The sequence below is a fragment of the Ciconia boyciana genome, chromosome 2 (assembly GCF_034638445.1).
Source record: "Ciconia boyciana chromosome 2, ASM3463844v1, whole genome shotgun sequence".
In the NCBI taxonomy this organism is placed as follows: domain Eukaryota; kingdom Metazoa; phylum Chordata; class Aves; order Ciconiiformes; family Ciconiidae; genus Ciconia; species Ciconia boyciana.
Genome location: NC_132935.1, coordinates 156905439 through 156930715, shown reverse-complemented (window position 1 = coordinate 156930715; position 25277 = coordinate 156905439). Strand labels below are relative to the sequence as shown.

Below are 25277 nucleotides of genomic sequence, written 5' to 3'. Positions count from 1 at the left end.
ATGGCATTATTTAAAAGAAAAATAAGCACGGGGAGTGAACCTGCAATTGGACACTTGGCAGGTGCAAGGCATTTTAAAACCCACACGGCAACCGGGTGTTAGTCAGAAATGCAGTGTCAGAAGACCACCTAAACCTTAATGCTGTACACTTTTAACATTCTGCTACAGAAAATACCAGCTCAAATGGTTTAGAGCTGCTGCTGCATCTACTTCTCAAGTCTTTTTAAAAGTCTGCTCTTTATAAGGTTGATAGCCTCCAAAACTGTCCTGCAATTCTATTAATTATCTCATCAAACCTAGTCTCTCCTCTAAGAATGGCTGAGTTCTCAATTGAACCAGCAAACCTTGCTATTTAAAGGGAACGCTGTATTTCCTTATTTAAAGATCTATGAAACATTTTTGCACTAGGCTTCACAAGCAATTTGCAACTCCCATCATTTACTGAGCTTTCTAATTCACACACAAACCCACGCGATGGAACCGCACACCAGAACTGATTACTCCGCAAGTCTAGAAATTCAGATCGCTACAGTAATTAGTTGTCCAAGAGATACCAAGCAATAAGTTACTAAACAAAGGTGATAAAATACCAAAGAAACCTGATAGTAGCAAATGATAAGTACTCTATACAGAGGTATACAGAAAAACTCTTTCAGTCAAAAGCAAGAAAAATGGGAAGGGCGTAAAGTTCCAGCCTTATTCACTCACCTGATCTCAAACATCAGGAAGAAAGATCTTGATAGTATACAGAAGACAACAGGATGACCCTTATCAACAAATAATCCTGATGATCTTTTTTAGGTCTAGCCTTTTATGCATTGTATTTTAAATACTTATGCTTAAAAGAAAAGGAAATCTTTTCACTCTATTGAAAGGTCTCACACAGAATTTCCACAGTTCTCTTGCACACCAAGAAGATAAGTTTTACACGGAGGTACTATGCGATGCGCACTCAAACATCACTCAAGAAATGGACTAATAAGCCTGTGAATCACATCCTCCTCAGTAATGCAATGCACCAGATGTTTAATAGTGTATAATCTAAAAAAAAATCTTACCATTTAGGAATGCTAGGAGTGCCTACCAAGACAGGAATAACCCATCAGGAAAAAATTTTTGTGCCTGATAAAAAGTATCATGTGCCTTGAAGACAAGTGTGATTGTGTCATGAGCAGTTTTCAGTTTGCTTACGGCTTGTTCTCAGTTTTCAAATCTGAAGCAGCACTCTCCTGACTGCAGGCTGAAGCACATAACATTAAGAAACCCAACTCATTAATTAACAGGGATTGCTTCATGTAGCACATCCATCACAAAGCCACAAGCTTGTTTTCCTCACTGTAAGTGGACTAACAGCACACACCCTGCAGGTTATCCACAAAGATGCATATTTAATTTCTATTACAACTATCATGTCAGATAAGATACTCTTATCAGATGATTTCAAAAACTACCAAACTGTTAATTAAAATAAACCCTTCACTCTTCCTTTTGTGCATTATCTGAGCAACCCCTCAAATGGCAGAGTTAAAGCTGTTAGCAGCTCAGCCAAACCATGACAATTCTGAAATGAAAGGTGGGATGCTACCTTAATATAAAGCATCTATGATCATAATTCTCCACAACCCTATCCTCTCTTGAAAAGTTATTTTATCTAGTTTAGTGTAGAATCACAAATTCTACATTCATCGCCAAGGACTACAACAAGCAGGAAACATCTCACACGGGAGGAAAAAGGTCTTTTATCTTTCTCAGGAAAGAGATCATGAATTTGCCACTCAAGCACATTAGGCAAGTACCTCAGAATGATGATTTTCCACTAAAATACTCCATCACTTGCCCTCAGTTAGGTTAATGAGCATTCGACCTCCTCCCTACCTCCCAGCCCTGGTGCCTCTTTTTATTTTTCCAGGACAGAAAACATCACCAGCAAGAACAGAATTGGAATAAATTTGAACAATCCCCCTTTTCTACAAACAGTTAAACAGAGAACTACACAGTAGTTGCTTGCACACACACTTTACTTCTGCGACCACCAGAAGAGTAGTAGAGCAGAGAGGACCCAAGCTGAACAACGGATGCCATTAATCCTTCCTTCCTTCCTGTTCTCTAGGAAACCATCAGCAGCAGAGTACTGCAAACCAAGTACTGCAGTTCTGCGTGAAACGTAACAGGTCAAGGCCACGCCACTCTGCTGCTGCTACTACTACTCTTGCCTACAAAGCATCACAGGTAGTTCCTACTACAAGAGAAAGAAAAAAAAAAGAAAGAAAAGAAAAGAAAAAGAAAAGATGACAGTAACACACCTGCAGGACTTTCACAAGAAAAATCCCAGCAGAATTCCTGTACTGAATTAAAGAGTGAAAGAACAGGTCAATGCAAACCACTGCTCTTTTGCATTGAAAAAAAACAGAAAACCAATTAAGCCTGAACCACAGGGCAACAATGCTTCAAAGTACCTACAGAAGGACAAGCTTGGAGTTCCAGACCCCACACTCTGCACAGCATTTCACATCTGCCTCTGCTTCCAAGCTGTATAATAGGGAATACATTTGTTAAATGAATCTAACTGTAGAGGGAGTCTAACTTTTCATATAATCAAAAAACAGCCAGCCTAAATAATGGCCAAGTATAAAAAAAAACAAGTTTATGCCTAACATGGGTTAACAGAAACTATAGAATGTGACAGAAGCTCCCTCCTTCCACAAGGTTTTATTAAATTAATATATCTAAAAAACTGATGAGGTTTTCATCAGAGCACAGGCATCATATATTATGCTAACCCACTGCTCACGTTAATTTCTTGTAACTCTCCCATCCACCTGCATTTACTTGTTAACGCTTGACTAAGCTACGAGGCAACAGTCTGTGCTTGCACAGCATCCAGTGCAGTGGGATTCTGATCTGCAAACACGAGTCACAGCTGAGGTAATGCAAATAAAAGTGTTGGTATTTGTACTAATATACATAATTTTAACTGCTAAAATTGTTTACCTACTACATAATATTAACTTAGATGCTTTGGCGTCATCTTTGATAGGCTAATTGCATTTTTCTCTGAAAGTCAAAGCTTCTCAATAACTTCAGGTATCTTTATGCCTACAAATTAGCTGGGAGACTATTCCAGGCTTTTAATGTAATACCAATATTTAATGTCAAATACTGTTCACTGATGCAGAAATTAATTTTTTCACTTAATGCAAACATTAGGAAAGCATCACAAAAATCTGTTTCTGAAGTTTAGCACCATGAAATGCAAAACCTCATGTAATTCATCAGTTATCATCATCCATGTTGCTTGTCTGCACTGAGGTCACATGAGTTAACAATTGCACAACACCTCTGTACACACAGAAAGCACAGTTGACTAGAAGCAGCAAATTGAATCAGAAGGAAAATTAAAGCTTGCCCTGGAGTGGACAGGGCAGGAGCTGATAACTATTAGTACTAATGACTATGGATTTCACAAAATATTGTTCATTTCTGTACTATTTTTAAGTAGGCACTTTTGGAACACTAGATGGTAACTTCAACTCTTAAACTCCGATTTATTTTAAATAAGGGAAACTTTTCAAAAACTTCCACGTATCTTCAGCCTATATTACTCCTTCCCATAGCCAACCAAGACCACATGAAGAGATTAACATGGCTATCAGAAAAGCCACATGAAAGACTTCTCATATTTTTTCCTATAAACTATAGTTCTTAATTTTGACACACATCTTATTTCCAGCAGGAGAGTTTACTTTGCACTCTGGATACTAAGTCTGTCTCATTCTATCATATCTTCTCTGAACTCATGCTCACATGAGGAATTATTATGCAAGGATAATATCTTGCATAATAATATATTTTCCTTGTTTCCCTTCCTTCCCCACATAGCTGGCTTGCTGTCACTTAACCAAGGGGTTTTTGGGGGTTTGCTTTTCTTTAAAGTATCTATTGAAGGAAAGTCAGAGAGATTAATCTCCCTATTCTACTGTTGAAGGAAGTAACAAGTATGCTAACAGCTCACACAGAGCAGTAAAGTTTACAGAAACTGTTGCACTTTCATCATGAGAGGCAGTTTTCATTCTAAGACTGAAACTGATTGCTGACTTGGAGTGAAAAGTAGAAAAGATACTGAACTTTGTTGGCTAATGGACTTGCCAGCATCTCAGCATGCCAGTCTTGCTGTAAGTGGACCTGTCATTTTACAAATTATGTTTATTTCACAAAACAACTGCAAGTGCTACAATATTTTACTAGCTGCTTCAAATTTTTAAAGCTAAAATGCAGCAACTGATGGTCTATTTGGCCTTTCCTAAGTCTTCAAAGAAACATTAAGTCTTCAGAAGATACCAGGCATGACAAAGTACCAGCAGCTTTAGCACTTGCTTAGAAGGAACAAGTTAAACGTTGTGCATGAGGAGTGTCAGTTTAGCAATGCTGGGAACAACGAACTTCCTTGTTTCAATTACTGAATGTTCCTCCTCCCGATTTACCAATACGATCTTTAAGTTTTCCACATACTTCACTACACAGCTAACCATAAAGTGGCCAATGCACACTCATGATGCTGCCTGTGACTCCAGGCAGTACCGTTCGTAAAGGTAAAGGAAATAACTAACCCAGCCCTGCTGGGCAGGATTTTATGGACAGCACCATCTTCAAAAAAATTCAGAAGTTGGCAGAAGAGGATGCAGCATTTTATGAAGACAGACAAGACTAAAAACATCACTTGAAGCTATAAGGTTAATATTTAGGGCAGTTCCAAGGGTGAGGTCAGAAGTCTGACGTTCTTTAACAGATCTTAATAGGCTTATCATCTTAGAATATTGCTATTATTTGGATCCCATGTTTCAAGTCTGCAATCAGTGCTGTGCTTAAGCAGGAGGAGGTTAAAAACTGCATTACGAACTTCTAGGACACTTAATATTTTTAGTGCTTTGAATTATTCTTTAAGATGCACACATAGCTTCAAAGCCAATTTGCTAAATTCTTTATCATCGCATTCTCAGACCACACAATAAATGCCTAATTCAGGGAAGCAGAAACCTTACACCAAGGATCTCAAATTCAAATGCACGCAGAACTAGAATGCTGGAAAAGATTTAATGCAGACTGATGGGACAGCTGTTACAGTGCTCCTAGAATACATCTTCGGTCACAACAGGTCTGAGAAAAGTGAGAGAGAAGAGGATCTACACCTATGTAAAGTCCAGGTGAGAGGCATATACAGAACCAAATAAGATGTTGATAATTACAGTGATAAATGAAGAGGTACAATGACAAGTTTTCTTCCAACACGAATGTATACAATAATCCTTGACTACGCAAAGACTATTTTAATAAACAGTTGCTCTGCAAAACAAACAGCTTAGGATGAACTCCCCTCAGGCTCTGGGGTTTAGAGTTTTTCTGGATGACTTGAAAGGCATTCATTTACCTAAAATATGTTAGTTTAAGTTTTGAAACATGTTCAGGACCAAATCTAAAGTGAAATTACTTACAGAAACTACTTACAGAAGAAGTGTCATTTAACTTTAAGGTTTTGTGATAAGAAAAGGAAGCTAATGTTTTTGCCAATGATTATTGCATTAACCTCTTTGTCAAAAATAGAAATTAACCCAAATAATCCAGTCATTTTAGTATTACTTCCTCTTTTGAAAAAAGCCACCATCCTCCATTACAAGCTTCACCAAAATAAGCAGCAACTCTTGCTTACTTTTAAAACACTGTATGAAAGACTATCACCTACTGGGTGCACGTCTGTTCACAGTTAGAGCACCCCACCTTTTCAGAGTATCACTGTAATCAAAACTACTGGTAATTCAGGTTTTGACTCATTGTTAAAGGATGGACTGTTCCAATACTTGAGCTTGGATTAAAGACAATAATTCTTCCTTGCAAGTCAAAATAACTGTGCACAGACCCTCCTAAAAATTCTACTGATTCCTTGAATTCAGGCAGTTAAAATACACAACGTTAATTAAGAAACAGAAAATTATAATTGTAACAAAATAGATTATAAGCTAAGCTGCAACATGTTCATTAAAAAAAGGATCCCCCTCCCTTCTTTATAATACAAATCTTTTGGACATCTATTATAAAGAATTGGACAACAAGCTTTAAACAGGAACAGGGACACAAACCCAAGATCTTGGAGACATGCCCATGCAGGCAATGATATTTTGCCCAAATTGTTTGCCTTGCTGCTTTAAACAGCAACATGTTGACCATTTTCTGTCCCTATCTATTGGGCGGCAACAACACTGAATGGGAATGAAACTCCGAGATAAGACTGCAAATTCTGCACATATAGGTAGCTATTTCATAAGCTTTGGTCCTCAGCACTTAAAGTAACCGTGCCCCGATGCATTCTTCACTTTTGCTCTGTTCTTCTAATTCGTAGAACAAGAATCAGAAACCAGTAGGATACATCAAAATGTTTAGGTATAAACCTTCAGCACCAGGGCATGAAAAAGCAAGCTACTTTGGACATTGGCCTGTTGATTCATCAGTTCCTTGTTTGAACAACAGTCAGAGTCAGACTCTGTTGTGGGGCAACCTGCAACAGCATCACAACCTGTAAAAATATGCTTATGGATACCAACACTGACCGAAAACAAAACCATAAAGCTGCCAAGACACTCCACTGTAAAGCTTCTCAAGCATTTCATTAAGTTTCTGACAAGTGAGATTTATCAAATAGTTAAATATTTTTTCCTTAACATAATTACTATTTAACTAATATTTTGTTTCTCAAGATTCCCGGTCAGATCACTGGCATCCTATGATTATAAAATACTTGAAAATAGATTGCAGAACATTAGGTCTGCCGAGAAATATGGAGAAACACTTTAACAGAATAACAGGAATCTACAATTTCTTGAAGTAAGTTTGTAACTCCATTACCAACACAGATGGAAGTGTGCCTTATGAATACCATCAATAAAGTATTAATATTCACCATGTTCCTTATTTCCAGAAGCTAGCAGGGAAGGACCAGTATGAAGCTGAGGGAGAATTAATCTAAGCAAAGGGAAAATACTGTTCTGATACTTGTGCAAGAAAACACAGGAAATCTAAAAGCAAAATTAAGCGATACAGTATTTAGACTTGCAAGAAGCCCAACACAAGCTTTAGACAATTTTATGTTCTACAACTACAGTCAAAACTCAGTACATTCCTGAACAAGTCCCATGTGAACTACTGATAGCATCTGAAAGTGTAATTTCCAAAGTCTTTATAATCGCCAGTGCTTGCTATTTTCAATAGTGAAAATGATATAGGCATTTTAGGAAGGAGTCCCTAACAGATAAAGCAATTCTGGGTCTAATTCATCATAAGCTACCATGCCAGACAGATGTCTGTAGATATCTATAGGCATCTATGTTTATCTATATGTGCAACAGTCCAGAACTAGAAGTTGTGTATACCTACTACTACCTTAAATACATGTACACTGACCTTGAGATATCTATCATCTCTAGATGGCCATAAAGGCAATCCAGAATAAACCTTTACTGTAGGATATACTCTCGGGGACACCAGCCCCTTACACGCCAACAGCCTTACGTGAGTAACAACAGAGCTGCTGGAAGCACAGAGGCGGCAATCCATTCAGCTTATGAACGAATGATTCTTTCTGTATTACATCACTCAACTACCCATTAAGGAGCTGGACTGACAGGATCCAGAATATGCATAGCCCAGCCCTCCATGGTAAACGAGCGTTAGAAAAGATTAAGGCTCAAAGAAATTGGTGATTCATCAGGGCGTCAAAACAGCGTTTCCCCAATTCCCTGCAATGTTCTAGGCCAAGTAGCTAGCCACATATTAGTAACCCCTGTCAGACTTCCAATTTTGGAGTTAATTGCTGTTCCTGAAACACATAGCCAGACACAAAATACCTACAGCAGCACACATCACAGAACGAACACTGCCATGGCTATCCTAATCGCACAATTATGCTGTATTACAGTCACACCTAATTTAAGTACTCCAAAGTACCTCTGTTGTTTGCAGGTATTACCCTGTAGTGCCTGCTTCCTAATAGAAAAGGGACACCCCCCCTTTAGAAAGGGTACGTAACAGCAACATACACACACAGAACACACAAACGGGAAAGACCAATGAAAAAACATATTATAAATCCTTGGCTCCATCACATCACTAAAACTTAAGAAATATCAGCTATGAACCAATTAACAGGATTTGTTTCTCTCTTGCACTACTTCGTGGAACTTGGCTAGATTAATGTAAATGAATGGGTGCTACAGAAATCAACTTCTAGTCTCCTGTTTCTAACAAGTTCCTCAAACTTACTGGTTTTAGATAAATTTTTATCATGAGCCTGTCAAAGCCAGCGTATCCTTTAAGAGTAAGAAATAGGTTGTTGGAATAGCAATGGGTCTTTTTCAGTTATCCAGTATTTACAGCACCAAATTATTTTTATTGACCAGGTGAAATATCACCGAGTTTTATATTCAGAGAATGTGCTCAGAGGTATTCTATTTTCGTGTTTGACTGTTATGATACAGTAGCTTGCCTTGAATTTCACACAGAAGAGTTAATACATAGGAAAAGAAAACAGAACTTCCCCAAAACACTAGCTTACAATTGCATTTACCACATTTTCAACTGGTACCTTTGACAAAGCGTATTACTAGTCCAGGGGGAAGGGGGTATGTGCGTGCATGTCTTCTCTTTTTTGAGATATCACATAAAACTAGCATAATTTCAAAGTTTAAGTTTTACATCACTTTCCCCTCCCTAATTTAATGACTGGCTTACGTGGTAAAATCCACCTGTCTAGATCTTGGTTTATATGGACTAAAATGATAGTATATTAGATTCACCATGTGTATGCCTTCCTTTGGGAACAATATGTTTCAAATACCTTTCTGGGGCCTTTACTACAAGAGTAGCTTTTACTCTCATCTTCTACGCAGCTCTCCACATACTATTGACTCTTACAAAACTGCAGGGGGAGGGGTTAATTTTCTTCCTTACAACGTCCTATTTTGTAACATCCTTCCTTTTCTAGTCGTACCTGTGTGCCCATTCTGAATGCAAATACAAGAGACTGGCAATACTCACGTTAGTTTAATATTACTGATTACATACAGGAATAAATGCAGCCAAAGACTATTTGCAACAGTTATTTCTAAGAGTTACACAAACTTGTTGTCTAAAAATGTAATTTTGCTAGTAAATGCTTAAAGGAACAGAACACTATGTAAACCTAATCTTTTACAACATCTTATGTCACATAACAGTTCCTCACATGTGTGCGTACATGTGCACACACACAAAAATCGCACTCCCAAAGCTTAATGTTCTCCAGACTTGAAACTGTACTTCTTTGCTTTCTTCATCTGGTCTCTTTTGCCTTTTTCTCTGGGCCAGTGACAGCCTTCTTGCCACTGCATTTGTTAGCTACCTCTACAGCCACCTTTGCATCTCCCTTCACAGAACGTCTCCAAGACAAGAATGCTTTTCTTCAAGAAGATCAATAAGGCCGCTGCCCTTGACAAAACCTGCTCCTTCCAACACAGGCGCAAGAAAAGTCAAGTCAAGTGCTCTACATGCTTATTTGTGTACCTTACCTGTTAATTTACGAGAACGTGAATGTCTGATGAATATATACAGGCACAATGGAATTAAATATTAATAGTACTGAAGGGCCAAAAAGCCACCTAATTTAAAAAAATTAAACTGATGAAACACGTCTACACTTAATTACTTTGTTCTCTTTAACTTCTTTCTTGCTACCTTTCAGCTGTCACTTTAGATTTGTCACGCACTATGGCCAGAAACATGCCTTTTCCGTGTTTAGCATGTGCATTTTGTGAGGTAATGTAATAAATATTTAACAAAGAGTTTATATTACCATGCCAGTTAAGCTCACAACTGATTTAAAGCCAAAGCCACTGCCAGATATGAGACTTAATAAGAGACGCAGCAACAGACCTCCACAGAATATGTAGATTAGACAAACCTGACTGTATTTATTTCGCATTTCAGTAAAATAAACCAAGTAGTTAATTTCACTCTAACCAAGTAAAACATAAGAGCCAGAAATTGCCTACATGGTTACCACATGTCTCAAAAAGAAACAAACAAAAAAAAAACCAAAATCCCAAAGCTCCCACAACTGCCTCCAGTTCCCAGTCTTCCATCCTGCTCTGTACTGAAGCAGATTTAAGTTCTAGCCACATATCTAAACAATATATATATGTATATATGGGTCAACCATTCCTTTCTATGTGTATATTTGCATTAGAGCAAGCCATAAAAAGCAACCAAGGCAGAACACACTTGCGCTGACACCTTTATTCCCTTAAGGCGTTTGTGTGTAAACAGTTAAAAAACCAGAAAGAATTACAAGGGAAACAATTCAATCCAACCCAGAACACTGTGTGTACTTAAGGACCCTATTATATACACCATGAAAATATACAATCATTTATTTAGGAACATCCAAGAGGTCAAATGTTTTCCATTAATTCATTTATGCAAACCTTTTATTTCAGTTTCAGTAAGGACTCCCCCCCCACAAATGTAAAACCAATTAAACGTAAGAGTAATTTTGGCTTCCATATAAATAGTATACACATATAAATGGCAGCACACCTAGAAGAATAAAATTTCCTATAGACATTACATATAAAATACATACTATTTTCTGTATGTGCTTTATCAGGCCTCACCCTAGTTTTCTCCTCCCTTTCACTTACCGCAAAAAATAATAATAATAATAAAATTAGAAAATATCAATGTTCCTCTAACAGCTAGAATGATTCAGCTGATTAGCTTCATATCTCAATAATTAACTTGAAGTAATGCTTACAAGTCAGCAGGAAACAAGTGAAAGTTCAACTGATAAAAACACTTACCAGATCAGAATCAAAACCCTAGAGTTGTGAAATCCCAGCAAGTTTAAAAAAAGAACACAACATGCTTTGACCTTTGAAAATTAATCCAATCCTTACAAACCAGGTAAATTCGAGATGAAACTTGAACCACATGAAAGGTTAAAGCCTTTCAATAGCAATCCTGAGGCAGTACTTAAGAAAGATTCCTACTCCAATTTTACTAAGGATTCAGATGGAGGCCAACAAAACTAGGCCAGAGACAAGACGCAGGATCGGAAGCCAGAATTCCCATGGTTTTACCCCAACCGTGACTCAAGTTTAAACAGTGGTTTTGAAACCAGCGCTCTCTCTGTGGCCACAGGCGAGTCTTAACCACTTTGCCTCAATTCCCTTACCTGCAGAATAAAAATAATTATACTTATCTGCCACACAGGAATCTTGTACAATGTTGTTTGGCAAGCGCCCATCTGTTTAAACTGTGGACAGAGCTACGTAGTAATTTTGAGCATCTGCACAAACTGAAACTGAGAGTGAAAACAACTCAGCTGAAGCAGCCAACGAAGGCTCAACGACAACAAAATCCTAGGGGCAAAGCACGGTTTGCGTGGCAGCTGCTTTTCCAAGTGGTGCTTCATAACCTGGGAGCACAGCTGTCCCGCCACCTCCTGCACAATCGATCCACCGACTGGGGACACCGCTCTCACGGAAAGTCAGCGCTGCCCTGCACCTGCCTGGAGCGAGGGGCGAGGGGCTGGTCCCGCCCGCGCCTGCCGCTGCCTCCAGCCCTGCTCTTCGAGAGGGTCACGGCTCCCCACCCGCCAAGGGCGGGCAGCCGGAACGCGCTACACAGCCGGTGCTTCAGGCATGCCTCCACACCACGCTCCCCTTCCCCGCTGCCTCCAAAGGCGCTCGCACCCGCTGCCCACGGAGATCTTCGGCAGCGCCCAACCGGCGCGGGGGGCAAAGCTCGCTCGGCCGCTGCCCGGCCACCATTCGGGGCCGGGGCAGCGAGCGCTGCTCGGTGAGGCCGCAGTGCGGGAGCGGCCCCGGCGGCCCAGCCCGATGACTCGCCCTACCCCCCGCCACCATCAAGGCCCCGAGCCGGGATCCCTCCTCCTCCCTCCTACCTCTCCCCCGGGAACCGCCTCGGGTGGGAAGATGGCGGCTCCGGCCGCCTCCCCGGTGCGAGGGGGGATGGCGGGTGGCGGAACGGGGGGGTGTCTCTGCCCCTCCGGCTCCGCCATTCCGCCTCGCACCGGGAGATGGGGAAGGCGAGGGGGAGCGGCCCAAGCAGGCGCCGCCGCCGGGAGGGCGCGGGCCCCGGGAGGGCCCCTCGCACTCACCTGTCACCAGCAGCCGCCACCGCCCTCAGGCCGGGCCTCGACGGGGAGAAGACGGGCGGGCACGGGGGGCTCTCCGCTGGGCGCCGGGGCCTCTCGCTCCTGCCGGGCTTTCCGCTAGCGCCGGGGCCTCTCGCTGCGCCGCCGCCGCCGCCGGGGCCTCGCCGCCGCCGGATGCCAGAAGGAGGAGAGCGGAGAGCGGGGCGGGGGCCGGGAGGAGGAGCAGGCGGCGGCAGCACAGCGGGGAGGGGGGCGCGGAGGAGGAGGAGGCGGCGGCGGCGGCGGCTCCGGGGCCCGAAACGTCTCCGAGCCGAGACTCAACCACCCGCTCGCATGAGAGACCCGCTTCCGGCTCCCGGCGGAAGTCCCTCCTCCGCCGGCGGAAGGGATTGGTCGGGGGCGCCGCGCGGAGCGGCGCGCTCGGCCGGCACCAGTGCCCGCGGATTGGCGGAGAGGGCCCCGCGCGCGGCGTGACGCGCGGCAGCACGTGACGCGCCTGACGTCACCCGCTCTGAATGAGCGCGCGGAGGCGGGCCGACGCCGCCCGCCCACCCGAGGCGTTTTATCTCCTCGCACTTGCCGTAGCCGCGCCGGCGGGGCCGTCGCCTCAGCCGGGGCCTTCCCCGGCCGGGGCCTCCCGGTGCTCTGGCTGCCCGGCGCGGCACCGAGGCCGCGTCAGTCGCTTCCCCGTGACGGTGAAGTGGTGCCTCCCGGCCCGGTGGGCACCTTGTGGCTGGGGGACCGTCCGGCCTCCCCTGGGAGCCCTGACAGGCCTTCACCGCGGCGTTCAGGGGAGCGCGGCCCGCACATCGCGGCAGGTTTCCCTCAAGCTGAGAAGGGACGGAATTGGTCTTAACAGCTTGTCCTTCGGGCAGCAGCCGGCGGCGGCGGGGTCAGGCAGGGAGCCTTACCGGTGCTGCCTTTGCCGAGGGCTGTAAGTCCAGGAACGCTTTCAGGTCTTTGTATTGACATAGGGCGTGTTGTCGCCTTCTGAAGCACTGTCACAACAGCAATGGGAGGATCCAGATGCCTGTCCAAAATTACAGACCCTACCACAGAATATTCTAGCTCTTAATACAGCAGCTTCTGTGGAGTAAGGCTGAGTAGTTGTGGCTTCCAAAGGAAGTGATAAACATAAATAGGAGGATTTTAGGAGTAGACTATTTCATGAAAGAGCCTTCTGTTGCATGTGGATTATAAAAGCCAGGAGACCATTCTCTCAGTAGGACTCTTCTGACTTCTTGGCCTCAGTTCACGAAGTTGGGGAAGAGAGTCTATCTTCAGTTATATCAAACTGTGGTGAATTCCAAGAGATTCAAGAGTTCTTTTGTTTGACCAAAACAAACAAGTCTTGTCAAACAGTTCTAGTTATTTAGTACAGATCATAATTTGTTTTTAACTACAGTTAATTAGGCAAATGGAAAACGTGGTTTCTTCTCAGGACTTCAAAAAACACACTAGAAAGAATCATCTTCCAGGGCTGCTCCCAGTCCTCAGCTTGCCATCTACCTCAAGCATGGCAAAACTACATCACCTCACAACCAGCTGGCAAGAATTATACCATGCATTGCTGCCTATCTGCATCTCACAAATGAACCCAGATAGAGCCTTCTCCATCCTGTTCTTAATCCTTACTGATAAGAGTCATATTCCTGCCTTCAGGGTACCTGCTAGAAATTCCCATAGAGACAATACTGCAGTTAACTTAGAAGACCTATTCTAATGACACCCAAGTGCCCTTTGGAACTGTTTTCAAGGTTGCTGTATTGTTCCGAATCCCTAGCTAGTAGAGGCAATAATGCATATCATAGTGCCTGAAATGAGGTCAGGTCTTAGCAGACATGAAGCTTTACTGTTCATCTGAGGGAAGTGTGTCTCGGCGTTCATTCTTGGGCAAACAAGTGCTTCTGTGAGCACAGGTGGTGTTTTCCTTAGTTTCAGTTTTACTTAATTGTTATGAGGAAGAAACCCTGAGCAAAGGAAGATGGCTAGGGGTAGAGCCTGATCAGGAAAAGGAATAAAACTTAGCTTTGACCATAGGTATTTAGAAGGACAGAAGATACCTCAAGCAGTGCAGGAAATATGACTGATCCCTTAGGTGGTCACCATGCAGCTGCTATATAAAGAACTGATTACTTAAAAGTCTAGAATGGTGAAACAATTGCTATTCCCAAGTTTTTTTTATTTTATGAAGGAACTCAATATAATTTTGTTCTTTAATGCTAGACTGTTTTTCAGCAGACTACAGTTCTTGTCAAGAAAAGGAAAAAAAAGAAGGGTCTAATTTCAAGCTGTCTAACATCATGAGCCCCATTATATCCTTGTCCTAGAGGGGCCTCAACATTGCTGTTATTCCTGTTATTCCTTCAGCTAACTCAGGGTTTATGATTGCAGAGCTCATCTCCCTATCTGTAACTGAAGGAGTGTGTGAGAGAGAAAACGACTGATTCCTGTCAGAGACCAGCACATGGAGACAGCCTCATTGTAGGTAGGAGTTTTCTTTAATGGATAGGGTTTGTTCTGTTTGTTTAGGATTTTTTGCTATGGCAGCTTAACGGTGTTATTAGAGGAGAAAAATACTCCGAGACTAAATTTTTTAAAAGCCCAATGTTATAAAAATGTTATATATTGATAGACATGCCAATATATATGTGTTGGGTTTATGATTTTTGTTTCCTTGTTGTTAAGTTTTATTGTGGTTGAGTAACAGTCAAACTACCGCACTTTTTCCATAAAGTAAGACGAGTTTTCTACTTGCCTGGGCCACTTCTAATTCTCTTCTCAGTGTGGGGGATGTAGAAATTAATCACTGAATGCTTCCATTTTTTAATGGCACACTGCTGAGATCAAAGAGATTTGAGTTTTTCCTTGGTATGCTGGTAGCTGAGGAATGTGTGCATAAATATGAGTAAAATATTACAAATTGACAATGCATGCTGTGTGGTAATAGAAACTACTATTTCTTACACAGCTCAAACTCAGCAGTCTGGAGAGAATGCATCTCTGAAGGAACAAAGTGTGTGAACAATAGGATTGTTAGTCCACAAAAATCAAGCAAGATTAGACTAACTAGTTGGTTCTTTCTTGATCTGTGGTCAAACGGATGTAGAAGGGACTATGTATTAGTGATGTATAGTTAAAATTATATTTTGTAAAGTTTTTGGAATTGGGATTCCTAGTTCAGCAAAAAAGAATGAGGTATTTAGTATACGTAAGAAGATAACTCCTTATGAAGAGGAACTGCAAAAAATACAGTATCCCTGGAAGCTAAACCTAGAATTGAGCAGACAGAAACTCCAACCCTTAAAAATCACTAAATGTACTGGAATGCTTGGGCTTTACAGTCTTTATGATTTCCTCTAATGATACAAAGGATAATATTTCCTTCCTCACAAGAGCATAGAGGATTAATTCATTAAAGTTTGTGAAGCACTCAGGTGAGGTGATAAAAACTTCCACTAAAACAGGAGTAGATTTCTGCTTTGTAAGGAATTTCCTGTTTGGGGCTACCTTTTATTTTTCCTTTTCACTCCTTTAAAGCACACTCTAGTAGTTGCATTCTCAAAATATTTTATCCTGCAGATCTGTGGGATAAGGCTTCATGAATCACCAGTATTTAAGAATTGCTGGCCTGGAATGCTTGCCAAAACCCACAAACCACTCAATACTTTGCAGTTTGTGAGATCTTATGAGCCAAGTAATATTTTACAGTTCCTGATGCTCTTACCCAGCTTTGCGGGAAGAGAGAGATCTTTTCAAACGTAAGATACTAAATGATTGCACACAGTGGGCTATTCCTGTCATAAAACTGCAACTTAAATAGAATCTAGTAATCACTCTGCATTGCATTGATTTGATGAGTGGCATTTTAAATAGATATTATTTCTATGTCAGTATCTTTCATAGGTCACAAGTAAATAGTTGACTGTCTGTGTAAAAGACAGTCCCTATTCCAAGTAGACTACCATCTCAACAGTCAAAGAGACCAAGATGAGGAGAAACCAAATACTGCTTCCAAGGGGAGGGGAAAGTAAGAGAGATGAAGTGACCTGCCAATAGATTATACAAGATATCTACATTTGAGTCTTAGCTCTATGTGGAATCCTGTAGTTTAGTGAAATGTTCAGGCTTCCTTTGTAGCTAAATGAAAATTAATTATCAAGTAAACTGGTAAAAGTCCATTATTGCTCACATAGATCTATGATCCCTGTTACTCATGCATCTAACTGTAGGAATGATCCAGATTCAGATGAGGTAGCCAGAGATATGTTCCAATAGAACTTTTCTTCTTATTTGATTTTTAATGACATAACCTTTATTTTCTCAACTAAGTGCAGATGTGTAAATACAGAGTATTCAGTCCTGATAAAAACAGATGTGGTAATTTGTATCTGTTTCTTTTCTAGTTGAAGAATCATTTATAGCATAGCGGCGAGGCTATCACGAGACAATTTCTTAATTATATCCAGTGCCAAAATTCAGTTTGACTGCAATGATATTCCAATGCACAGATAGCAGCGCTGAGTACCTACATGTATGATTGACAACATGAACATGTGCACTTTCTGACTTTCTTGGATCAGCTGGCTATGTTTGGTAACAAACATTGTGAAGTGCTGCCGTAGAACTAGTTCAAACAAAACAAAACCACACTTAGCAGATTTTTCCCTCTAGCCTTGTCCCTTCGGCAGGTTAGTCATGTTTCTTTAAGACATAGGGACCATTTTAAAATAAGGTTGTGGTGTAGGTGCCAGCCATCGTTAAACCTTGGTTTTCATTAACGCAGCGTAAAAAAGTCTAAGCTGTAGGTGGTACCATAAATATTAAAACCATTGTTACAGCTGCTGATTACAAACTTTCATGAGATGGTTTAACAATAAGAATTACTGTTAATTGGGTATGATCACAAATCTGAAAATTACCATCCTATTTCATGGAGTTTACACTATCATCAGACTGACTAGTATACAGGCTTTACTCTGTCTATATATAGCAGGTCTGTAGCAGAGCCGGGACATGAAACCAGATCTCTCACGTTCCAGGTCTGAGCAATATACTGTCTTCAATTTAGTTGTTGTTCATCTGTGACAGTATTTGTTTCTTTAGCTTGAACCCATTTTTAAAAGCTAATTAAACCTTAATGAGAAATGGTATAATTTATATAAATTTTGTGGCTGAGTAAGAATTTTCTGAAGGGATCTGAAATCAACTCATTTTCTTAGCAGTTTTCTGCCTTTGTACTTATTTTTGTTATTCTGTCACTATTGTTTCTGAGCATTTCACAACATTCTTTAAATATCATTGTGACCACTGTGTAAAGTATGAGTGTATTTATCCCCAGTCAACAGGTGGCAAACTAAGGCGTGAAGATGTTTGAGCTCAGTCTTGTAACTGGTCCTGTGCAAAAGTTGCGTCTGCTCTGAAAAAATATTATAATTTTGTATGTCTGTCCTCTTGAGCCCTATACTAAGATTCAGTGGGGACCATATATGCATATATTTTTATTCCCCAAACTTCCCATTTCAAACACGAGCATCTTTAATTGTATTTCCTGCTCTTGTTCTCATAGATTTAAAAAAGATTTTCTGTTTCTATTTTTCTTTGCTTTTGGATGCAATTTTGATTCTTTCCTTCTCAATTATGTTGGAGATCTGTGAAGAAAATTGCATGAAAAATTTCAGGCCACCAGATGAATGATTTGCAAAGCTATGGATATCACGTTTCTAGTTATACAAGGCATATATTGTCTAAGGCATAATAGTGACCTGGGATAAAAAGTTGAAAGATAATAACTTAAATATTGAAGACTTGAAAAATAAGCAAATGTGCTCTATAGAAACATATTTGTGGCACCTTTGTTTCCAGTTGTTCAGGAAAAATGTACACCTTGACTGAAATTAACATTTTGTTTGGCCATTAGTCAATTTAGCATCAGATAGACTTTTTAATATGACCTGCCCGTCATAACAGAGATTTATGTACTAAAAGATGAAGTGTAGAACTCAGGAAGTGTCTCTTTTTTGAAGTTTATTCGGGCCAATGAAACATTAATTACAAAAAATGTGGTTCTGAAGCAACACATCCCTGAATCTAGCATTAGTCATATCACTAAATATTACAGCTTGTGTTATTAACATAGAACACAATTTAAATCACAGAGCTCTCCTACATTTTCAATTTACTTGGAGAAATGTGGTTTTCTGCTTTAACTCTGCATCAAGTATCTCTGTGACACAGAAATGCAAAAGAGCTTTTAAAAGACAATTCATCAGAAGTTTATCTGTTCAGTTATAGTGATAATGATCCTTTAGCTCTTATTCATGGACATATATTCCTCAATGGATAAAGGAACACATCTGAAAATGGTAAAACTTGGTAATGAAGAGTTAGCAGATTCTGTACTCACTTTTCTTGAATGTTCGTTTGAACTTGGAAACTGTAGTGCTAACTGGTTATGGAGATAGTCCATTCTCATTGTATAAATGACTGTACTGTGTTGAAGGACAGGGAAACTGGAGTCCTCACCTTTTCAATTACAGAAGTGGATGTTTTCAGATGATAGGTGCGTCATTAAATCTGTGCTGGGTGTGCATCCTACTCACACCTGTATTCACACACAAGTATCTGAATTAGTATAGGGCAGAAGGAGATTTTTTTCCCCATCAGATTGGGCTATGGATGGATTATGAAGCTGGGCTTGTGTGATTTTTGTAATAGAGCTGTAAGGGTTGGACTTCAATATTTCTAAGAGCATGGTGGCAGTGCAGCCTGGTTCATTACCAGACAGGCAAGACTGTACTGGCAGAGGAAGTGAAGAAGTACATTGTCCTTCACTCTTCAGAGTCAGGAGTTCTTGTGTAGCCTGCATGGTCTGAGTGATGTTGCTTCAACTGGGCAGCTTTGGGGTTCTCCTTCCTCTCCTTCCCCATCAAATACCTACAACAATGGGATGCTGAGGGTGTAAATTTACCCTAACACCACAGAAGAAAACTGCTGCAGACTGCTATTCATATGTGTAATGGGTACAAGACAGGTTATCTATAGTGAAGTGGCTAAAGGTTTCAGGTTTATAATAAAGGGTACTTGGTGGCGACTGTGGTAAATACACAAGAAATTCAGACACAGTTTAGTGTTTCAAATGCCATAAACCAGTGACTATTATTAAGTTTAAAAAATACTTTGAAATACTGTGGGCTAGTTGTGGGGTCTGAGAGATGCTTTAATGTCAGCGTGCTGGACAGTCCCTCTTATCAGGAGTTCCTAAGGGCATAGTGGGTTGCAGTAATCTCTTTGACACTGCTGCTTTTTACGGTCGTTGCAGCTCAGGATAGAAAGGAGTGTATCTGAAACACCCTTTCAGTGCTAGTGATTCCCAGCTGCTATCATAGTCCTTTAAGACCACCGGCAGCTGGTGTAGTTGGGAAGGGACTGCCCAGAACATGCCAAGAACAGTGGAATTGCAAAATTGGCTCCAGGCAACTGTGCTACACTCGTCTTCAGGTGCACCAAAACTGCTCAGTCTGAACAAGGAGACCATGTATCCTTTTTCAAAGTACTAGATGTACAATACCTGACACTTGATTTCAGCATCCCCTAAGTTGATTGTTCCTGGCCTTGATGTTTTTTTCACAGCTTCAAGAACCGATACACGCTACTGCTTATAACTAAACATATCCAACAAAAGGGATTCTTTTGAGAGTTTACACCTTATGACTGGATTATGAGGTTACGTCTTTCTTGGTGATGTGAAGAGTATTTTTGCTAGAAGAGGTGATTAGGGAGGATAGCAGCAAAGGTGGCAGGAAAACCCCAGTTGTTGTATTCATCAGTCAAGACTGGAGGCCTTTTTGGTTTCTTTCTTTTCACATATCCTTTTGAATTACAGGCTTACTGCTCCTGAAGCTGCAGAGCTCAAGGTGATTATTAGATAAGTAAAAAAAAAAAGTGTCATTCTTCACATGCTGAAATGTCTAAAAGCTAATCCTGTTGTAGATCACCTGTACTCTGCTATATAAATAAAAATAGATAGTGGAAGCTTATGCATCACAAGTATGAATCACATGAAAGCAGGGTCTGTAGTCAATGGGAATCGGTAACATCCAGTCCTGAAAATCTACAGATTATTCTTGAATACTTTTAATTAATTAATTAAATTAATTTTACCATTAATTTTACCTGCAGTTGCACGTATACTTCAAGATAGATTTTTTTTTTTTTGTCCAGAGATGCCCACTAGCTTCTGCCTGCTCTCTGATAAACCAACTCTAAGTTCCCTATAATTCTAAGGAAAGGGTGAAAAAAAGGGCCAGAGCAGAGCTGGTTGTCTCTGAGCTCCTTTTTAAGAGGATCTCTATCCTTGTCACCTGGGGTGGAGGGGCAGAACTGTGATGAGTGGCTTTGTGTCTTGCATTTGGATAGCGTTGCTTGTAAATACTTCTAAATTGCCATACATCGTAGTTACTCAGGGTTTATCTATGTTAAAGAAACCTCTGCTGCCCTGTCTTCAGATATTTTATGCCCCTAATCTACAGATACGGTATAACATATATACACTCTACTCAGGTTCTTTGATGTGTCTCTTGTGCTCTGTAAAAGCAGGCAGGCCCTCAGAGAAAGAAACAATGATTCCACAAGAAAAGACCATTAGCTGTTGATATTCTGTAAAGTCATGTCTGATTGTTCTTTACACCTCTTCCCCCTCAGTCGGAGAAGACGGTTACTCTCTGGAGGCCTGTAAAAAAATCACTTTGTGCTGCTGAATCCTAGAAATTGTTGAGATGATCTATTCAGTGCAGCCTTATGACTCCTTTTCCCTGTTGCAGAGCCCTTTTCCGTGACATGGGGATTCATTTCTGGTTCTCAGCCAGCAGAAAGATTCCAGTTAATTTCAAGAGGGAGGGTTTCTGCACCTGTTGTTTTCTAATGCTCAGAAGGATATGCAGTTAAATCTTATTTGAGAAGTCAAAATGCTTTCTTCTCAGTTTAAGCTTCAGGTAGTGGTCTTGGCATCTCAAACATGTTTCTAACCAGAGGGTCTTTATCCTCAGGACATTTTTCAGAGGAAGTGTTTTCCTATCTAAATTGCTGTTGCTGTCATAAAAATTTCTGACTGATCTGTTCCCTCATCTCCAACAGAGTCTTCTGCTCGGGCTGCTGGCTGCTTCAAGACTCTCCAAGAGAGCTCTGGCTAAAGCAACTATCTCTAAGGAGGCAGGGGTTTAGAGTTTACTCCTGTCTTCCTAGTGCTTCCTTGACTCAGCTGTGATCACAGCCAGCATCAACACCAACTCTCTCCTCTTCCAAATTGTGATGGCAACACTTAATAGCAGCTAGTTTACTTGAAAAATTCCTATCTTTCTTCCAGTCTGGAAGTTTCCCCCTTCCTAGGATCTTGTGGGGTTTTTTCAATCATATTGATGGGTCCTTTCTTTAATCCATGCCTTACTTCTCCCTGCTAAGTCTCTGTCATGCTTTATCAGAGTACATGGCTCCAAGCAGGCGGACAGGAGTGTTCACTGTTTGATTAGTATTTGTAGCTCCTGCCCAGTTAATGGAATCACCCAGGCTGAGAAATGCAGGTTTTTAAATCATCCACAGGTTGAGCAGGGCCAAGCACTTGGTGGCGATGGATTAACTCTGGAGCTGAAGCTATGCTGATGCCCAGACTGCCCTAACAGTCATTGCTGCCCATGAAAAAAGGACGTCTGATCTGCTTATAAGAGAATGAGTTTCTGTATCACCACAGTTTTCAGCCCAGTTGTCATGGTTTAGCTTCAGTTAGCAACTAAGCACCACACAGCCGCTCGCTCACCCTCCCCGCCTCTGGTGGAATGGGTGAGAGAATCTGAAGAGCACAAGTAAGAAAACTCGTGGGCTGAGATAAGAACAGTTTAATAGTTGAAATATAATAATAATAATAATAAAATAATAATGATAATAAATTGTCATGAAAAGGAAAATAACGAGAAAGGGAGAGGAACAAAACCCAGGGAAAAAAACAAATGATGCAACCGCTCACCACCTGCCAACCGATGCCCAGCCAGTCCCCGAGCAGCGATTGCTGCCCCCCGGCCAACTCTCCCCAGTTTACATACTGAGCATGACATCGTATGGTATGGAATAGCCCTTTGGCCAGTTGGGGTCAGCTGTTCCGGCTGTGCCCCCTCCCAGCTTCTTGTGCACCTGGCAGAGCATGGGAAGCTGAAAAGTCCTTGACTAGTGTAAGCACTACTTAGCAACAACTAAAACATCAGTGTGTTATCAACATTATTCTCATACTAAATCCAAAACACAGCACTATATTAGCTACTAGGAAGAAAATTGACTCTATCCCAGCTGAAACCAGGACACCAGTGCATCGCATCAAGATAAACCAAAATTGAACTACAATAAATCAGAAAAGACACACTGAGATGAAAGTACGATTATTTGGGTGTACCAGGCTGAGAGCTGTGGCCACCCCTGAGTGGATCATGTGTGCCAGACTTTGGGAGTGGAATGACCTGTAAAAGGAGGAAAGCCCCATGAATAGTGACTGCTACAGATGTCTCATTGTAACTTACTGACACGTGTTAGATGTCTAAACTGGGTATACTTAGGTCAGTGTGGAAATCACTGTGCACCTCAAGGTACACATAAAGACAGTATCGTTTATGCAGAGTTTTTGTGCAATCTCAATTCTAACTTCCCCTTCACTGTAAGAAGGGAAATAGAAATCTGTTTTAAAAGAAAAACCAGTTTATACTATCGGAAGCATGACTAGCAAGCTCCAGCTGGCTGTTTACTAAGCTAAATGCAACATTGGAAAATTCAATGCGTCAGGGAAATAACATAGCTTTTCTCTCCTGGTGGCAGGCAGCCATGATTGTTGTGACTGGAATGGTCAGCTAACACTGACTTTGGACACAAACTTACTATCATTTATCCTTTTGGTATTACTATAGATGGATAAAATCACCATGAGAACTGCCAAGTAGTGAAAAACACGTTTATACTGTTTTTTCTCTCCTCAATACAGCTAGGTCAGTTCTGAGTTAGGTCTGTGGGGCTGGGAGCATATCTGGTAGCTTCTGTGAAATGTGCGGGTGGTTCAGTGTTTACTGGACAAATATATGCGTGAGAAAATATTCTGCCTTATTGCCAGGCTCCCTGGCAAAGGCCAATGCCTGGTAGCAAAAAGATGAGCCCAGGTGAGACAAATGCTGTATGACCTACGCATCTAAGAGGCGTTTTCTTCACAACCAGCTTTCTGGCACAGAAGCAGTGTGTTTGCCTCCAACCTTCTGTGCCTCTTCTGTGTCTGGAGAGAGGATAGCTCTGAGGGTACGGCTCAGTAGGGGGTATCCTGCAGAGATAACGCAAACTATCTTTTTAAATTAATGGTAAAAGTGATCTTGTGTCTGAGGAAGTGTGTCCTTGGATCTTATGAAGTGAGTTGGGTGGCAGATAGAAGTGAGCTGGAACTCAGTGAGGAGGAGCGTGTGGGATAATGGTGGGTGATGTGCCAAGACGGCACAGCAGGACTGATAGTCCCAGGAAGTCCAGAGGAGGTCTTGCTGAGAGGCCAGTAGGAAACCTACATGTTGATACATGGTCCAACCTGGAGGCTGGATCACAGGCAGGCAAATAAACCAAGAGGAACTGGGGCAAAATGGATGAATGTGAACTGCCTCTCTTCACAGACCACCAGGGAAAGAAAGGACTGGTATGTCCCTGCTGATAACGCAGCCCCCAGCTTGTGAGAGACAGACCTGAACCAATGGTATGTACGTAGATGGAAGTTATAAACATGAAAAAGAATATTAAATAGGATTAAATGGAAAGTTAAAATTATTTGAAGTGCAATCTTTCTACTGAGAAATATAAATTGCATTGAGAACCAGGAAGGGGAAAAAGAGAAATGAAGCATGCAGTTTGGTTTTTTTTTAATTGAAAAGCATGTAATTTTTAAAAATAAACAAAGAGTGGGATAAAAAATATTTTGCTTCTCCTGACATTGTGACTAGTACTGTTACCTCTTTTGCTCATCAACTTTCTCTCTTCTTTTAAACTCCCGGCATCTTGTTTTATAATTAAATTGTAAGCTCTTCAGGGCAGAAGCTATATTCAGATATGGGTCAGTAAACACCCTGCAGCAATAAATACTTACCCTGATTGGCACCACTGAGCAATATAAATACTATGTAAATAATGAGAAAGCCTGAGAGGTGCTGAGTCCTGGATAAACACTGTTCCTTTCCAGTGGCTTACATTATAGTTAAATTAATTCTAACAGTATACAAAACCGTGTCAGTGCATTGTCTAAAGGCAGGCTGGATAGTGCTTGGAGGTATGGAAGGTCATGAAGAGTTGGGTGAGCCCCCTGATGTCCTCTGGGAGGAAGGATGCTCTGGGGAGAAGCTGGTTTGGAACTTGGAGCCAAACTTCCCACCCTTTGGGAAGGAAAAAAATTGTCAGATAGTCCTCTTGTTATGTGACATTCAGGGTGGCATTTATCTGATTAATTAAATGTCTATGCATGAGATATATCCAAAGTCCCATCACAGGCAGTGAAACCTGGAGAGCTATCCAGCTGACTGATTCAGTTGCCTACATATATTTGTCTAGTGCCATTTGAGATGCCCTGTAACAGGCCCCAACTTCCAGCTGCCACTTTGGAAGGAGAAAGGTCATGTTTAACGTTTGGCAATTCTGTGTAAATGTCTTGGATACCACAGGCAAAGCTGGCACTAGCCATCTAAGCTTAGCCAACTGGTTTGTGTGCCGAGAGGTCTACTTTATGGTGAGATGGGCAGATCTCTGGACTCCACTGACTGTAATGAAAGCTTGGATGTCCAATTCACATGTGGATACCTACCAGGTGTCTTAATCTGCAAGGTGAATCCTTTCAGATGTGCCCTAAGACAAAACTTAGCGTAGCGTCCTTGAAGATAATATATACAAAATTGATTGATGTTAACATTGTGAATGTGCTTTAACCTCCTTTTAAAAAATCGGAGGTCTTAAAATGAGCTGAAGTTGCATGTGAGAATGTAGGCTTCAGATCTGCTCTGAGTAAGTGTGCCCCCTCTGAACAGAT

At 41.3% G+C, this 25277-nt stretch overlaps 1 protein-coding gene and 1 long non-coding RNA gene across 6 annotated transcripts in view; one reads left to right on the top strand and one right to left on the bottom strand.

Annotated features, from left to right (window-relative positions):
- Positions 1 to 12554, bottom strand: part of LARP4B (La ribonucleoprotein 4B) — a 57274-nt gene extending 44720 nt beyond the window's left edge. For all 3 annotated transcript variants that reach the window (XM_072854673.1, XM_072854674.1, XM_072854676.1), the window contains exon 1: positions 12203 to 12554. The gene's annotated coding sequence lies outside the window, so the exon portion shown is untranslated. The remainder of the gene's footprint in view (positions 1 to 12202) is intronic.
- A 179-nt stretch (positions 12555 to 12733) lies between these two features.
- Positions 12734 to 25277, top strand: part of LOC140648523 (uncharacterized) — a 41980-nt gene continuing 29436 nt past the window's right edge. For 2 of the 3 annotated variants that reach the window (XR_012041264.1, XR_012041262.1), the window contains exons 1-2: positions 12734 to 13133; positions 14594 to 14687. This is a non-coding gene — a long non-coding RNA (uncharacterized lncRNA). Of the gene's footprint in view, positions 13134 to 14593; positions 14688 to 23880; positions 23961 to 25277 lie in introns of all 3 variants that reach the window. The other variant, XR_012041263.1, reaches the window with a different exon arrangement.